We start from the raw sequence: 16,277 nt of genomic DNA, 5'->3' as shown, positions 1-16,277 counted from the left end.
AAGAGAGAGAGAGGAGAAAGGGAGAGAGAGAAATAAATAAAGAGAGAGAGAGGAGAAGGGGAGAGAGAGAAAGAGATAGAGAGAGGAGAAAGGTAGAGAAAGAAAGAGAAAGAGAGAGAGAGGAAAAGGGGAGAGAGAGAAAGAGATAAATAGAGAGAGGAGAAAGGGAGAGAGAAAGAGAGGAGAAACGGAGAGAGAGAAAGAGATAGAGAGAAGAGAAAGGGAGAGAGAGAAAGAGATAAAGAGAGAGAGGCAAAAGGGAGAGAGATAAAGAGATAAAGAGAGGGAGGAAAAAGGAAAGAGGGAGAGAGAAAGAGAAAGAGAGATAAAGAGATAAAGAGATAAAGAAAGAGGGGAGAAAGGGAGAGAGAGATAGAGGAGAAAGGGAGAGAGAGAAAGAGATAAAGAGAGAGAGAAAGAGATAAAGAGAGAGAGAGGAGAAAGGGAGTAGAGAAAGATAGAGAGTGAAACATGCGAGGAGAGAGGAAGAGAGAGAGAGAAGGATCCAGGAGCCATAGCAGAATCCCAGTGACAACCAGGAGTAATGGCTGGTAATGCTTCACTGTGATTATCCTGTGCCATTTTTCTTCTCCCATCTTTCCGTTCAAACTCCAAGAGAATCTATCTGTGTCTATGTCTGTATGTGTCTGTCCGCGTGTGTGTGTGTGTGTGTGTGTGTGTGTGTGTGTGTGTGTGTGTGTGTGTGTGTGTGTGTGTGTGTGTGTGTGTGTGTGTGTGTGTGTGTGTGTGTGTGTGTGTGTGTGTGTGGGTGTGTGCGTGTGTGTGGAGAATGTGTGTGTGTGGAGAGTGGGATGATGGGGGGGTGAGGGTGTGTTTGTGTGTGCGGAGAATGTGTGTGTGGAGAGTGGGATGGTGGGGGGGTGAGGGTGTGTGTGTTTGTGTGTGAGAGAGAGAGAAATACAGGAGAAAGAGAGAGAGGAGAGAGGATGAGAAAGAAAGAGGAGAGAGAAATGTTGCAAGGAAATGTACAGTACTGTACTTTGTCTTGTGGATAGCATGGGTGTACTGTACTTGCAAACAAAGTAGAGAGCCCGCTGAAGCAAGTAAAAGGCTGCCACATTTGCTCTCCCTTGGGATAGGGGTTCATTGTACAGGACAAAAACATATATTTTCAGAGGCTATTTACTGTGGTTAAAAATGTTGCATGAAAAAGCAGCAGACCACAGTTTTTATCCTGTGTCAATGTGCAACACTGGTTGTGTGTAGCTACTAAATATACTATAGCTGTGTGTAGCTACTAAATATTCCATAGCTGTGTGTAGCTAATAAATATACCATAGCTGTGTGTAGCTACTAAATATACTATAGCTGTGTGTAGCTACTAAATATTCCATAGCTGTGTGTAGCTAATAAATATACCATAGCTGTGTGTAGCTACTAAATATACCATAGCTGTGTGTAGCTACTAAATATACTATAGCTGTGTGTAGCTAATAAATATACCATAGCTGTGTGTAGCTAATAAATATACCATAGCTGTGTGTAGCTACTAAATATACTATAGCTGTGTGTAGCTAATAAATATACGATAGCTGTGTGTTGCTAATAAATATACCATAGCTGTGTGTAGCTACTAAATATACCATAGCTGTGTGTAGCTACTAAATATACCATAGCTGTGTGTAGCTACTAAATATACGATAGCTGTGTGTAGCTACTAAATATACCATAGCTGTGTGTAGCTACTAAATATACCATAGCTGTGTGTAGCTACTAAATATACTATAGCTGTGTGTAGCTACTAAATATACCATCGCTGTGTGTTGCTACGAAATATATCATAGCTGTGTGTAGCTACCAAATATTCCATAGCTGTGTGTTGCTACTAAATATACCATAGCTGTGTGTTGCTACTAAATATACCATAGCTGTGTGTTGCTACTAAATATACTATAGCTGTGTGTTGCTACTAAATATACCATAGCTGTGTGTAGCTACTAAATAGACCATAGCTGTGTGTTGCTACTAAATATACCATAGCTGTGTGTTGCTACTAAATATACCGTAGCTGTGTGTAGCTAATAAATATACCATAGCTGTGTGTAGCTAATAAATATACCATAGCTGTGTGTAGCTACTAAATATACTATAGCTGTGTGTAGCTAATATACCATAGCTGTGTGTTGCTACTAAATATACAATAGCTGTGTGTTGCCACTAAATACACCATAGCTGTGTGTAGCTAATAAATATACCATAGCTGTGTGTTGCTACTAAATATACCATAGCTGTGTGTAGCTACTAAATATACTATAGCTGTGTGTAGCTAATAAATATACCATAGCTGTGTGTTGCTACTAAATATACAATAGCTGTGTGTTGCCACTAAATACACCATAGCTGTGTGTAGCTAATAAATATACCTTGGCTGTGTGTTGCTACTAAATATACCATAGCTGTGTGTTGCTACTAAATACACCATAGCTGTGTGTTGCTACTAAATACACCATAGCTGTGGGTTGCTACTAAATATACCATAGCTGTGTGTTGCTACTAAATATACCATAGCTGTGTGTTGCTACTAAATATACCATAGCTGTGTGTTGCTTCTAAATACACCATAGCTGTGTGTAGCTAATTAATATACCATAGCTGTGTGTTGCTACTAAAGCTGTGTGTAGCTAATACATATACCATAGCTGTGTGTTGCTACTAAAGCTGTGTGGAGCTAATAAATATACCATAGCTGTGTGTTGCTACTAAAGCTGTGTGTAGCTGATAAATATACCATAGCTGTGTGTTGCTACTAAATATACCATAGCTGTGTGTTGCTACTAAAGCTGTGTGTAGCTGATAAATATACCATAGCTGTGTGTTGCTACTAAAGCTGTGTGTAGCTGATAAATATACCATAGCTGTGTGTTGCTGCTAAAGCTGTGTGTAGATAATAAATATACCATAGCAATGTGTGTTGCTACTAAAGCTGTGTGTAGATAATAAATATACCATAGCTGTGTGTTGCTACTAAAGCTGTGTGTAGATAATAAATATACCATAGCTGTGTGTTGCTACTAAATATACTATAGCTGTGTGTAGCTACTAAATATACCATCGCTGTGTGTTGCTACTAAATACACCATAGCTGTGTGTAGCTACTAAATATATCATAGCTGTGTGTAGCTACCAAATATTCCATAGCTGTGTGTTGCTACTAAATATACCATAGCTGTGTGTTGCTACTAAATATACCATAGCTGTGTGTTGCTACTAAATATACTATAGCTGTGTGTTGCTACTAAATATACCATAGCTGTGTGTAGCTACTAAATAGACCATAGCTGTGTGTTGCTACTAAATATACCATAGCTGTGTGTTGCTACTAAATATACCGTAGCTGTGTGTAGCTAATAAATATACCATAGCTGTGTGTAGCTAATAAATATACCATAGCTGTGTGTAGCTACTAAATATACTATAGCTGTGTGTAGCTAATATACCATAGCTGTGTGTTGCTACTAAATATACAATAGCTGTGTGTTGCCACTAAATACACCATAGCTGTGTGTAGCTAATAAATATACCATAGCTGTGTGTTGCTACTAAATATACCATAGCTGTGTGTAGCTACTAAATATACTATAGCTGTGTGTAGCTAATAAATATACCATAGCTGTGTGTTGCTACTAAATATACAATAGCTGTGTGTTGCCACTAAATACACCATAGCTGTGTGTAGCTAATAAATATACCTTGGCTGTGTGTTGCTACTAAATATACCATAGCTGTGTGTTGCTACTAAATACACCATAGCTGTGTGTTGCTACTAAATACACCATAGCTGTGGGTTGCTACTAAATATACCATAGCTGTGTGTTGCTACTAAATATACCATAGCTGTGTGTTGCTACTAAATATACCATAGCTGTGTGTTGCTACTAAATACACCATAGCTGTGTGTAGCTAATAAATATACCATAGCTGTGTGTTGCTACTAAAGCTGTGTGTAGCTAATAAATATACCATAGCTGTGTGTTGCTACTAAAGCTGTGTGGAGCTAATAAATATACCATAGCTGTGTGTTGCTACTAAAGCTGTGTGTAGCTGATAAATATACCATAGCTGTGTGTTGCTACTAAAGCTGTGTGTAGCTGATAAATATACCATAGCTGTGTGTTGCTACTAAAGCTGTGTGTAGATAATAAATATACCATAGCAATGTGTGTTGCTACTAAAGCTGTGTGTAGATAATAAATATACCATAGCTGTGTGTTGCTACTAAAGCTGTGTGTAGATAATAAATATACCATAGCTGTGTGTTGCTACTAAAGCTGTGTGTAGATAATAAATATACCATAGCAATGTGTGTTGCTACTAAAGCTGTGTGTAGCTTTGTCTAATAAAGCCTCATAACTCCGGAGACTCTGAGAAGCCCAAGGGCTGCAGTCAGGGAAGTCAGATGGTCATTAAAGGCTAAATATCATTCCTATCTCCGCCACTGTCATGCACTCCCCGATCTTAAACACACTACGGCCATGTAGGCCATCTCTGATGATCTGACGTATAGCACCAGCACCACCATATGGCCCCATACGTCCAATGAAATGCACCCAACATACCGTGGCTGCACGTGGATGGGATGTGTTAGCCCCTGCCTGGAGGCTTGAGTGATCAGCCTGTCCACCTCTGGTACTACCTGATTAAATGCATCAAGACCTCGATTGGGCAAATTGTGAGTCCCTCTGGTAACAACGGGCTGGTTGTTAAAAAACTTATTTGGGATCGGTGTCCCTTCCACGGGACGGTTGAGCTAACCTAGGTTAATGAGATTAGCATGAGGTTGTAAGTAACAAGAAAATTTCCCAGGACGTAGACATATCTGATTCTGGCAGAAAGCTTAATCTAACTGCACTGTCCAATTTACAGTAGCTATTACAGTGAAAGAATACCTTACTATTGTTTGAGGAGAGTGCACAGTTTTGAACAAGAAAAGTTATTAATTAACAAATTAGGCACATTTGGGCAGTCTTGGTACAACATTTTCAACATAAACATAATGGTTCATTGGATCAGTCTAAAATCTTGCACATACACTGCTGTCATACACTGCTACACAGCTGGGCTGGAATAATACATTATGGCCCTTCTCTTACATTTCAAAGATGATGGTACAAAAAAATTCAAAAAAACGGTTGTTTTTTTCTTTGTTTTATATGTTACCAGATCTATTGTGTTATATTCCCCTACATACCTTTCACATTTCCACAAACTTCAAAGTGTTTCCTTTGAAATGGTACCAAGAATATGCATATCCTTGCTTCGGTGCCTGAGTTACAGACAGTTAGATTTGGGTATGTCATTTTAGGCGATTTTTTTTTTTTTTTAAAGGGTCGGATCCTTATTAAGCTGAGCTGGAAAACATGTGCAGGTATAGGTATAGTTAATTCATGCTGCATGTATCATAGGCATATGCATAGTTTATAGGTATCACAGGTACAGGTATAGTTTATAGGTATCACAGGTACAGGTATAGTTTATAGGTATCACAGGTATAGGTATAGTTTATAGCTTTCACATGTATAGGTATAGTTTATAAGATTCACAGGTTGGTATAGTTTATAGGTGTCTTAGGTGAAGGTATAGTTTATAGGAATCATAGGTATAGGTATTGTTTATAGGTATCATAGGTATCTCCATATCCCCGGATTTCTACCGCAGGCTCTGGATATTTACACCTGGATCTTGCAGCTAGCTAGCTGCTACCCGAGTGACTATTGGCTAACATCGGTCCCGGAGTTAACATCAATTATTCCGGAGCTAGCCAGCTGAAGAGTTCCATCAACCACTCCTGGGCTACTATCACCTATCCGGACCCGTTTCACTGCCGATGCGGAGCCCCATCGGGCCTTCACGACTGGACTACCAACATTATCTGCCCGAGGGAGTTATCCAACTGGCCTCTCCGTCGTGACGTAACCTGAACACCCATCTGTGGCCTGCTAATCGTTAGCTGTCTTATCGGCTGCTATCTGAATAGGTCTATCGGACAATTTTCTTGGGCCACTATAACTATAACTATTTGGCCAATTGGACTGGTCCCCCCTACCACACGGAACCCCACTAATCTACAGACGGAAACGCATGAGCTGGCTAAAAACAGACCTCCCTCCATCTTCTGCCAGCTTTCTACCTATGGCCCGGCTAGCTGTCTGAATCCCACGGGACCCTTATGATCACTCGGCTAAGCATGCCTCTCCTTAATGTCAATATGCCTTGTCCATTGCTGTTCTGGTTAGTGTTTATTGGCTTATTTCACTGTAGAGCCTCTAGCCCTGCTCATTATACCTTATCCAACCTTTCAGTTCCACCACCCACACATGCTATGACATCTTCTGGTTTCAATGATGTTTCTAGAGACAATATCTCTCTCATTGTCACTCAATGCCTAGGTTTACCTCCACTGTATTCACATCCTACCATACCTTTGTCTGTACATTATACCTTGAAGCTATTTTATCGCCCCCAGAAACCTGCTTCTTTTACTCTATATTCTGGGCGTCATAGACGATCAATTCTCATAGCTTTTAGCCGTACCCTTATCCTACTCCTCCTCTGTTCCTCTGGTGATGTAGAGGTGAATCCAGGCCCTGCAGTGCCTAGCTCCACTCCTATTCCCCAGGCGCTCTCTTTTGATGACTTCTGTAACCGTAATAGCCTTGGTTTCATACATGTTAAAATTAGAAGCCTCCTCCCTAAGTTTGTTCACTGCTTTAGCACACTCCACCAACCCGGATGTCCTAGCTATGTCTGAATCCTGGCTTAGGAAGGCCACCAAAAATCCTGAAATTTCCATCCCTAACTAAAACATTTCCCGACAAGATAGAACTGCCAAAGTGGGAAGAGTTGCAATCTACTGCAGAGATAGCCTGCAGAGTTCTGTTATACTATCCAGGTCTGTACCCAAACAATTTGAACTTCTGCTTTTAAAAATCCATCTCTCTAAAAACAAGTCTCTCACCGTTGCCGCCTGCTATAGACCACCCTCTGCCCCCAGCTGTGCTCTGGACACTATATGTGAACTGATTGCCCCCCATCTATCTTCAGAGCTCGTGCTGCTAGGTGACCTAAACTGGGACATGCTTAACACCCCAGCCATCCTACAATCTAAGCTTGATGCCCTCAATCTCACACAAATTATCAATGAACCTACCAGGTACCACGACAAAGCCTTAAACACGGGCACCCTCATAGATATCATCCTAACCAACTTGCCCTCTAAATACACCTCTGCTGTTTTCAACCAAGATCTCAGCGATCACTGCCTCATTGCCTGCATCCGTAATGGGTCAGCGGTCAAACGACCTCCACACATCACTGTCAAACGCTCCCTGAAACATTTCAGCGAGCAAGCCTTTCTAATCAACCTGGCCCGGGTATCCTGGAAGGATATTGACCTCATCCCGTCAGTAGAGGATGCCTGATTATTTTTTTTCAATGCCTTCCTCACCATCTTAAATAAGCATGCCCCATTCAAGAAAGTTAGAACCAGGAACAGATATAGCCCTTGGTTCTCTCCAGACCTGACTGCCCTTAACCAACACAAAAACATCCTGTGGCGTTCTGCATTAGCATCGAACAGCCCCCGTGATATGCAACTTTTCAGGGAAGTTAGAAACCAATATACACAGGCAGTTAGAAAAGCCATGGCTAGCTTTTTCAAGCAGAAATTTGCTTCCTGCAACACAAACTCAAAAAAGTTCTGGGACACTGTAAAGTCCATGGAGAATAAGAACACCTCCTCCCAGCTACCCACTGCACTGAGGATAGGAAACTCTGTCACCTCCACTGATAAATCCACTATAATTGAGAATTTCAATAAGCATTTTTCTACGGCTGGCCATGCTTTCCACCTGGCTACCCCTACCGCGGTCAACAGCACTGCACCCCCCACAGCTACTCGCCCAAGCCTTCCGCATTTCTCCTTCTCCCAAATCCAGTCAGCTGATGTTCTGAAAGAGTTGCAAAATCTGGACCCCTACAAATCAGCCGGGCTAGACAATCTGGACCCTTTCTTTCTAAAACTATCTGCCGAAATTGTTGCAACCCCTATTACTAGCCTATTCAACCTCTCTTTCATGTCGTCTGAGATTCCAAAAGATTCAAGGTCCTAAACGATATCGTAACCGCCATCAATAAGAAACAATACTGTGCTGCCGTATTCATTGACCTGGCCAAGGTTTTCGACTCTGTCAATCATCACATCCTCATCGGCAGACTCAATAGCCTTGGTTTCTCAAATGATTGCCTCGCCTGGTTCACCAACTACTTCTCTGATAGAGTTCAATATGTCAAATCAGATGGCCTGTTGTCCGGGCCTCTGGCAGTCTCTATGGGGGTGCCACAGGATTCAATTCTTGGGCCAACTCTTTTCTCTGTATACATCAATGATGTCGCTCTTGCTGCTGGTGAGTCTCTGATCCACCTCTACGCAGACGACACCATTCTGTATACTTCTGGCCCTTCTTTGGACACTGTGTTAACAACCCTCCAGACGAGCTTCAATGCCATACAACTCTCCTTCCGTGGCCTCCAACTGCTCTTAAATACAAGTAAAACTAAATGCATGCTCTTCAACCGATCGCTGCCCGTACCTGCCTGCCCGTCCAGCATCACTACTCTGGACGGTTCTGACTTAGAATATGTGGACAACTACAAATACCTAGGTCTCTGGTTAGACTGTAAGCTCTCCTTCCAGACTCACATCAAACATCTCCAATCCAAAGTTAAATCTAGAATTGGCTTCCTATTTCGCAACAAGGCATCCTTCACTCATGCTGCCAAACATACCCTCGTAAAACTGACCATCCTACCGATCCTCGACTACGTTTTGTCACCAAAGCCCCATATACTACCCACCACTGCGACCTGTACGCTCTCGTTGGCTGGCCCTCGCTTCATACTCGTCGCCAAACCCACTGGCTCTAGGTCATCTACAAGACCCTGCTAGGTAAAGTCCCCCCTTATCTCAGCTCACTGGTCACCATAGCAGCACCCACCTGTAGCTCGCGCTCCAGCAGGTATATCTCTCTGGTCACCCCCAAAAGCAATTCCTCCTTTGGCCGTCTCTCCTTCCAGTTCTCTGCTGCCAATGACTGGAACGAACTACAAAAATCTCTGAAACTGGAAACACTTATCTCCCTCACTAGCTTTAAGTACCATCTGTCAGAGCAGCTCACAGATCACTGCACCTGTACATAGCCCATCTATAATTTAGCCCAAACAACTACCTCTTCCCCTACTGTATGTATTTATTTATTTTGCTCCTTTGCACCCCATTATTTCTATTTCTACTTTGCACTTTCTTCCACTACAAATCTACCAATCCAGTGTTTTACTTGCTATATTGTATTTACTTTGCCACCATGGCCTTTTTTGCCTTTACCTCCCTTATCTCACCTCATTTGCTCACATTGTATATAGACTTATGTTTCTACTGTATGTTTGTTTTACTCCATGTGTAACTCCGTGTTGTTGTATGTGTCGAACTGCTTTGCTTTATCTTGGCCAGGTCGCAATTGTAAATGAGAACTTGTTCTCAACTTGCCTACCTGGTTAAATAAAGGTAAAATAAAGAAATAAATAAAAATAAGTATAGTTTATGTGTATCATAGGTATAGTTCATAAGTATCATAGGTACAGGTATAGTTTATTGTTATCATAGGTACAGGTATAATTTATTGGTATCACAGGTATCTGTGTAAGTTATAGGTATCACAGGTATAGGTTTAGTTTATATGTATCACAGGTATAGGTATAGTTTATAGGTATCATAGGTATAGGTATAGTCTATAAGTGTCATAGCTAAATGTATATAGGTATCATTGGTGTAGTTATAGTTTATAGGTATCACAGGTATAGGTATATATGTATATATATTTTTTCACCTTTATTTAACCAGGTAGGCTAGTTGAGAACAAGTTCTCATTTACAACTGCGACCTGGCTAAGATAAAGCGAAGCAGTGCGACACAAACAACAACGCAGAGTTACACATGGAATAAACAAAAGTACAGTCAAAAACACAATAGAATTTGTTTTATATATACAGTGTGTGCAAATGGCGTGAGGAGGTAAGGCAATAAATAGGCCATAGAAGCAAAGTCATTACAATATAGCAAATTAACGCTGGACTGATAGATGTGCAGATGATGATGTACAAGTAGAAATACTGGTGTGCAAAAGAGCAAAAAGTAAATAAAAACAATATGGGGATGAGGTAGGTAGATTGGATGGGCTATTTACAGATGGGCTGTGTACAGCTGCAGTGATCGGTTAGCTGCTCAGGTAGCTGATGTTTAAAGTTAGTGAGGGAGATATAAGTCTCCAACTTCAGCAATTTTTCCAATTCATTCCAGTCATTGGCAGCAGAGAACTGGAAGGAAAGGCGATCAAAGCAGGTGTTGGCTTTGGGAATGACCAGTGAGATATACCTGCTGGAGCGTGTGCTACGGGTGGGTGTTGTTATCATGACCAGTGAGCTGAGAAAAGGCGGAGCTTTACCTAGCAAAGCCTTATAGATGACCTGGAGCCAGTGGGTCTGGCGACGAATATGTTGCGAGGGCCAGCCGACGAGAGCATACAGGTCACAGTGGTGGGTGATATATGGGGCTTTGGTGACAAAACGGATGGCACTGTGATAGACTGCATCCAGTTTTCTGAGTAGAGTGTTGGAGGCTATTTTGTAAATGACATCACCGAAGTCGAGGACCGGTAGGATAGTCAGTTTTACGAGGGTATGTTTGGCGGCGTGAGTAAAGGAGGCTTTGTTGCGAAAAAGGAAGCCAATTCTAGATTTAATTTTGGATTGGAGATGTTTAATATGAGTCTGGAGGGAGAGTTTACAGTCTAGCCAGACACCTAGGTATTTGTTATTGTCCACATATTCTAAGTCAGAATCGTCCAGAGTAGTGATGCTATACCGGTGATACCTATAAACTATAACAATACATGTGATACCTATAAACTACACCTAAACCTGTGAAACGTAGAAACTATACCTATACCTATGACACCTATACCTATACCTAAAAACTATACCTATGACACCTATAAACTATACCTATAAACTATACCTATGACACCTATAAACTATACCTATAAACTATACCTATGACACCTATAAACTATACCTATGACACCTATAAACTATACCTATGATACGTATAAACTATACCTATGATACCTATAAACTATACCTATGATACCTATAAACTATACCTATGATACCTATAAACTATAACAATACATGTGATACCTGTAAACTACACCTAAACCTGTGAAACATATAAACTATACCTATGACACCTATAAACTATACCTATGACACCTATAAACTATACCTATACCTATGACACCTATAAACTACACCTAAACCTGTGAAACATATAAACTATACCCATGACACCTATAAACTATACCTATGACACCTATAAACTATACCTATACCTATGACACCTATAAACTATACCTATACCTATGACACCTATAAACTATACCTATGACACCTATAAACTATACCTATGACTCCTATAAACTATACCTATGACTCCTATAAACTATACCTATGACACCTATAAACTATACCTATACCTGTGATACCTATAAACTATACCTATGACACCTAGAAACTATACCTATACCTATGAAACATATAAACTATACCTATGATACCTATAAACTATACCTATGACACCTATAAACTATACCTATGACACCTATAAACTATACCTAAACCTGTGAAACATATAAACTATACCTATGACACCTATAAACTATACCTATACCTATGACACCTATAAACTATACCTATGACACCTATAAACTATACCTATACCTGTGATACCTATAAACTATACCTATGACACCTATAAACTATACCTATACCTATGACTCCTATAAACTATACCTATGACACCTATAAACTATACCTATGACACCTATAAACTATACCTATGATACCTATAAACTATACCTATGAAAACTATAAACTATACCTATAAACTATACCTATGACACCTATAAACTATACCTATGACACCTATAAACTATACCTATGACACCTATAAACTATACCTATGATACCTATAAACTATACCTATGAAAACTATAAACTATACCTATAAACTATACCTATGACACCTATAAACTATATATATGATACCTATAAACTATACCTATGAAAACTATAAACTATACCTATGAACTATACCTATAAACTATACCTATGACACCTATAAACTATACCTATAAACTATATCTATGACACCTATAAACTATACCTATAAACTATATCTATGATACCTATAAACTATACCTATGACACCTATAAACTATACCTATAAACTATATCTATGATACCTATAAACTATACCTATGACACCTATAAATTATACCTATGACACCTATAAACTATACCTATGATACCTATAAACTATACCTATGACACCTATAAACTATACCTATAAACTATACCTATGACACCTATAAACTATACCTATACCTGTGACACCTATAAACTATACCTATGACACCTATAAACTATACCTATACCTATGACTCCTATAAACTATACCTATGACACCTATAAACTATACCTATGACACCTATAAACTATACCTATGATACCTATAAACTATACCTATGAAAACTATAAACTATACCTATAAACTATACCTATGACACCTATAAACTATACCTATGACACCTATAAACTATACCTATGATACCTATAAACTATACCTATGACAACTATAAACTATACCTATAAACTATACCTATGACACCTATAAACTATACCTATGACACCTATAAACTATACCTATGACACCTATAAACTATACCTATGATACCTATAAACTATACCTATGAAAACTATAAACTATACCTATAAACTATACCTATGACACCTATGAACTATATATTCGATACCTATAAACTATACCTATGAAAACTATAAACTGTACCTATAAACTATACCTATAAACTATACCTATGACACCTATAAACTATACCTATAAACTATACCTATGACACCTATAAACTATACCTATAAACTATATCTATGATACCTATAAACTATATCTATGATACCTATAAACTATACCTATGACACCTATAAACTATACCTATGACACCTATAAACTATACCTATGATACCTATAAACTATACCTATGACACCTATAAACTATACCTATAAACTATACCTATGACACCTATAAACTATACCTATACCTGTGATACCTATAAACTATACCTATGACACCTATAAACTATACCTATACCTATGACTCCTATAAACTATTCCTATGACACCTATAAACTATGCCTATGACACCATTAAACTATACCTATGATACCTATAAACTATACCTATGAAAACTATAAACTATACCTATAAACTATACCTATGACACCTATAAACTATACCTATGACACCTATAAACTATACCTATGATACCTATAAACTATACCTATGAAAACTATAAACTATACCTATAAACTCTACCTATGACACCTATAAACTATATCTATGATACCTATAAACTATAGCTATGACACCTATAAACTATACCTATAAACTATATCTATGATAACTATAAACTATACCTATGACACCTATAAACTATACCTATAAACTATATCTATGATACCTATAAACTATACCTATGACTCCTATAAACTATACCTATGACTCCTATAAACTATACCTATGACACCTATAAACTATACCTATGACACCTATAAACTATACCTATAAACTATATCTATGATACCTATAAACTATACCTATGACTCCTATAAACTATACCTATGACACATATAAACTATACCTATACCTGTGATACCTATAAACTATACCTATGACACCTAGAAACTATACCTATACCTATGAAACATACAAACTATACCTATGATACCTATAAACTATACCTATGACACCTATAAACTATACCTATGACACCTATAAACTATACCTAAACCTGTGAAACATATAAACTATACCTATGACACCTGTAAACTATACCTATGACACCTATAAACTATACCTATACCTATGACACCTATAAACTATACCTATGACACCTATAAACTATACCTATACCTGTGATACCTATAAACTATACCTATGACACCTATAAACTATACCTATACCTATGACTCCTATAAACTATACCTATGACACCTATAAACTATACCTATGACACCTATAAACTATACCTATGATACCTATAAACTATACCTATGAAAACTATAAACTATACCTATAAACTATACCTATGACACCTATAAACTATACCTATGACACCTATAAACTATACCTATGATACCTATAAACTATACCTATGAAAACTATAAACTATACCTATAAACTATACCTATGACACCTATAAACTATATATATGATACCTATAAACTATACCTATGAAAACTATAAACTATACCTATAAACTATACCTATAAACTACACCTATAAACTATACCTATGACACCTATAAACTATACCTATAAACTATACCTATGACACCTATAAACTATACCTATAAACTATATCTATGATACCTATAAACTATACCTATGACACCTATAAACTATACCTATAAACTATATCTATGATACCTATAAACTATACCTATGACACCTATAAACTATACCTATGACACCTATAAACTATACCTATGATACCTATAAACTATACCTATGACACCTATAAACTATACCTATAAACTATATCTATGATACCTATAAACTATACCTATGACACCTATAAACTATACCTATAAAATATATCTATGACACCTATAAACTATACCTATACCTGTGATACCTATAAACTATACCTATGACACCTATAAACTATACCTATACCTATGACTCCTATAAACTATACCTATGACACCTATAAACTATACCTATGACACCTATAAACTATACCTATGATACCTATAAACTATACCTGTGAAAACTATAAACTATACCTATAAACTATACCTATGACACCTATAAACTATACCTATGACACCTATAAACTATACCTATGATACCTATAAACTATACCTATGAAAACTATAAACTATACCTATAAACTATACCTATGACACCTATAAACTATATCTATGATACCTATAAACTATACCTATGACTCCTATAAACTATACCTATGACTCCTAAAAACTATACCTATGAAACTCTAAACTATACCTATACCTGTGATACCTATAAACTATACCTATGACACCTATAAACTATACCTATAGCTATGAAACATATAAACTATACCTATGATACCTATAAACTATACCTGTGACACATATACACTATACCTATGACACCTATAAACTATACCTAAACCTGTGAAACATATAAACTATACCTATGACACCTATAAACTATACCTATGACACCTATAAACTATACCTATACCTATGACACCTATAAACTATACCTATACCTGTGATACCTATAAACTATACCTATGACACCTATAAACTATACCTATACCTATGACTCCTATAAACTATACCTATGACACCTATAAACTATACCTATGACACCTATAAACTATACCTATGATACCTATAAACTATACCTATGAAAACTATAAACTATACCTATAAACTATACCTATGACACCTATAAACTATACCTATGACACCTATAAACTATACCTATGACACATATAAACTATACCTATGATACCTATAAACTATTCCTATGAAAACTATAAACTATACCTATAAACTATACCTATGACACCTATAAACTATATATATGATACCTATAAACTATACCTATGAAAACTGTAAACTATACCTATAAACTATACCTATAAACTATACCTATAAACTATACCTATGACACCTATAAACTATACCTATAAACTATACCTATGACACCTATAAACTATACCTATGATACCTATAAACTATACCTATGAAAACTATAAACTATACCTATAAACTATACGTATGACACCTATAAACTATACCTATGACACCTATAAACTATACCTATGACACCTATAAACTATACCTATGATACCTATAAACTACACCTATGAAAACTATAAACTATACCTATAAACTATACCTATGACACCTATAAACTATATATATGATACCTATAAACTATACCTATGAAAACTATAAACTATACCTATAAACTATACCTATAAACTATACCTATAAACTATACCTATGACACCTATAAACTATACCTATAAACTATACCTATGACACCTATAAACTATACCTATGACACCT

This window comes from Salmo salar, chromosome 27 (assembly GCF_965601325.2).
Source record: "Salmo salar chromosome 27, fSalSal1, whole genome shotgun sequence".
Taxonomy (NCBI): domain Eukaryota; kingdom Metazoa; phylum Chordata; class Actinopteri; order Salmoniformes; family Salmonidae; genus Salmo; species Salmo salar.
Note: the sequence above shows the minus strand (reverse complement) of the source record.